Source organism: Mandrillus leucophaeus, unplaced genomic scaffold (assembly GCF_000951045.1).
Source record: "Mandrillus leucophaeus isolate KB7577 unplaced genomic scaffold, Mleu.le_1.0 Scaffold618, whole genome shotgun sequence".
NCBI classification, from domain to species: Eukaryota; Metazoa; Chordata; class Mammalia; order Primates; family Cercopithecidae; genus Mandrillus; species Mandrillus leucophaeus.
Window position 1 is genome coordinate 506,085 of NW_012106675.1, and position 3,753 is coordinate 509,837.

Sequence of the window (3,753 nt, forward strand, 5' to 3'; positions counted from 1 at the left end):
TATATACATATATATACACACACATATACACACACATATATACATATATATTATATACATATATATATATTTTTTTTGAGATGCAGTTTAACTCTTGTTGCCCAGGCTGGAGTGCAATGGCTGATCTCAACTCACCACAGCCTCTGCCTGCTGGGTTCAAGTGATTCTCCTGCCTCAGCCTCCCGAGTAGCTGTGATTACAGGCATGTGCCACCACGCCCAGCTTATTTTTTGTATTTTTAGTAGAGACGGGGTTTCACTGTGTTAGCCAGGATGGTCTCGATCTCCCAACCTCAGGTGACCCACCCACCTCGGCTTCCCAAAGTGCTGGGATTACAGGTGTGAGCCACTGCCCCGGCCCAAGACCTAGATATTAAAAAAAAAAAAAAAAAAAAAAAATTCTGTGTTCCCAGTCACGTGCCTTCAGACTCCTCGCAGCCAGTGATGGAGGCGAGACACCCCCAGTAACAGAAGCAGTGGCGACTGCTGCATCCACTGGGTTTCAGCCTCTTCCCAGCAGCGGCTCTAACAAGCACAGCGGAACTCGACTGTATTCAATCAAGTTAGTTTCTTGCCTAGAATTGTAACTTCCACCTGCACCTTCTAGCCACCATACCAACCTCATCTGAAGAAGTTTTGCTGATTGTAAAGAAAGTGCGTCAAAAGAAGCAGGATGGAGCTCTATACTTCATGGCAGAAAGAATTGCTTGGGCACCTGAAGGCAAAAATAGATTTACAATCAGCCATATGTATGTGGATAATAAATGCCAGAAAATTAGTCCAGAAGGAAAAGCTAAAATTCAGCATCAGCTGGACCTGCATGCAGGGGACACAAACAACTAACTTCCATTTTTCCAATGAAAGCCCAGCAGTGAAAGAGCAAGATGCAGTAAAGGACCTTCTTCAGCTGCTGCCGCCCAAATTCAAGAGGAAAGCAAAGAACTAGAAGAGAAGAACAGAATGCTGCAAGAAGATCCTGTTTTGTTTCAGCTTTATAAAGACCTTGTTGTGAGCCAAGTGATCAGTGCTGAGGAATTCTGGGCCAGTTGTTTAAATGTGAACGCAACAGAAAATTCTCCACATCCAATCATAAGCAGGATGTTGGCATTGCTGCTGCATTTCTGGCTGATGTCTGGCCCCAAACGGATGGCTGTAATGCTCTGAGATATAATTTAACTTCTGACATCATTGAGGTCATATTTAGGACCTATCCAGCAGTAAAAATTAAATGTGCAGAAAATGTTCCCCACAACACGACAGAGAAGGGGATTCTGGACACGTTTTTTCCAGTCCCATTATTTTCACAGGGATCGGCTGAATACTGGGTCAAAGGATCTCTTTGCAGAATATGCCAAAATAGATGAAAAACGCCTAAAAACAATGGTTTCATTAGGAGTGAAAAACCCACTACTAGATTTAACAGCTTTGGGAGATAAATCATTAGATGAGGGCTATGGCATTTCCTCTGTGCCATCTGCTTCCAATTCTAAATCCATAAAAGAGAATAGTAATGTTGCCATCAAGAGATTTAACCATCAAAGTGCCATGGTCCAGGCAGCTGGACTCAGGAAACAAGAAGCAGAAAATGAACCAAATAGCCCAGCAGCATGGATGGAAATTCCGGAGATGCAGACTGCTTTCAGCCAGTAGTCAAAAGGGTGAAATTACAAGAGTCCATTGAATACGAAGACTTGGGGAAAAATAATTTTGTGAAAATGAATGCACTAAACCTCAAGAAGTTAGATAGGTATTATGGTCCAACTCCAACCCAGTCACTACAGTATGCAACAAGTCAGGACATTATTCTTTTCAAAGTATTGGACAAGAAATGGAAACTTATACACCCAAGTTAACTCAGATTCTCTCGAGTAGTGCTGCCGGTAATACCATCACAGCACTGTCACCTGGAGGGGCACTCATGCAGGGAGGATCACAGCAAACCATTAAACCAGATGGTGCCAAATGATATTCAGTCTGAATTGCAACACTCGCATGTAGCTGTTGGAGAACTTCTATGTCATTTCTGGTCCTGCTTTCCTAGAAGAAAAGGTAGTGAAAATGAAAAGTAATTTGGAACGATTCCAAGTTACGAAGCTCTGCCCATTCCAAGAAAAGATTCGGAGACAGTAATTAAGCACAAATTTGGTAAGTTACATAGAGATACTCCAGACAGCCTACAACAAGCTCCACACGTGGCAGTCATGGCGTCTGATGAAGAAAACGTGAGGTGGCCGTGATGCTTACAGCTTTTGTGAGACTGAGAGAACTGGAAACCTGGCCTGTCAGACAAGCAGATGATCTCATAGGAGTGATAAGAAACATCTGCTCCACGCTGACTCCCAGAGCTAATGCTATCGTACTTGCACATTGGGGACTGAAAGGAAAGAAGGGACTACATGCTGGGGAGGTAAATCAAGGCAGGACCAAAAAATGAGCTAAGTTGTAAATATATATATGTATACACATACGTACACATATGTACATGTGTATGTACATATATATTTTAAAAGACTGTTTACTGCAGTTAGGAACTGCTTTTGATTCACATTAAGCTGCTTTCAGAAATTAAAAAAAAACACATATTTTTAAAGGGTGCATTGATAAAATCTGAGGTTTTTTTGGTTTTTCTCTGTGTAAACTTTTTTCCCCTGAGTTTGTGGCACAGGGTAGACCTTAAGTATTTCTCCTCCATCCTTCATCCTCCACCCTCTATTGGAGCCTCAAGTTTTACTGAATTCCAATTATACCTCACATCAGCAAGTTAAAAAGAATACTTTAAAGCAAAGAGAGACTGCTGTTCAACAATCGGGCAACAGTTGTCAGAAGACATCATTGGTCCCGTGTTTTGTACGGAAATAAGAAACGATAAATATTGCACTGCATGTTAGTGGTTTGGAGTCCCTGAATAATAAAGATGGAACATATTTGCAGAAAGTTGCATAGGGTTTTTTATGTAGAATTTTGTCAGAAGACAATGGTGCTGCATGTTTTTCTTTGAGTGCAAACGTACATTGCTAATATATATTTTTTAAGATGGCATGTGCTTTGAAAAGACGATATTGTATTTTTAAGAGTTTAAAAATCTTATGAATAAGAAATAAAAAAAAATCTTATTTTCTTTTTCTTTTTCTTTTTTTTTTTTTTTGAGACGGAGCCTGGCTCTGTAGCCCAGGCTAGAGTGCAGTGGCCGGATCTCAGCTCACTGCAAGCTCCGCCTCCCGGGTTCACGCCTTTCTCCGGCCTCAGCCTCCCGAGTAGCTGGGACTACAGGCGCTCGCCACCTCGCCCGGCTAGGTTTTTTTTGTATTTCTTAGTAGAGACGGGGTTTCACCGTGTTAGCCAGGATGGTCTCGATCTCCTGACCTCGTGATCCGCCCGCCTCGGCCTCCCAAAGTGCTGGGATTACAGGCTTGAGCCACCGCGCCTGGCCCAAAAATCTTATTTTCACCTCTTTAGAAGAAATAAAAATATTTCTCCTCTCTTCTTTTTTCTAGCATTTGACTGTTACTGTCCTTAGCAAATCAATAATTGTTGCATAGACTGAAAAGCCTACGCGCAAAGCAAAAAAACCAAAAAAACAAAAAAACAAACAAAAAAAGAAAAAAAGATATGTTCTTTTTTCTGGAATTCGTGCCATATTTTGTTCCTGATGAGATCAACTGACTGTGTAAGACTTTGGATGTCTTGTATTAAAAATTACACGAGACTGGGCACGGTGGCTCATGCCTGTAATCCCAGCACTTTGGGAGGCCAA

The 3,753-nt window shown here is 41.7% G+C and overlaps 1 pseudogene across 1 annotated transcript; it reads left to right on the plus strand.

Annotated features, from left to right (window-relative positions):
• The first annotated feature begins 623 nt into the window (after positions 1–623).
• LOC105553920 lies at positions 624–2,225 on the plus strand (annotated as a pseudogene). The gene has a single exon (XR_001008238.1). The product of XR_001008238.1 is annotated as a general transcription factor IIH subunit 1 pseudogene (transcript).
• The last annotated feature ends 1,528 nt before the right edge of the window (positions 2,226–3,753 follow it).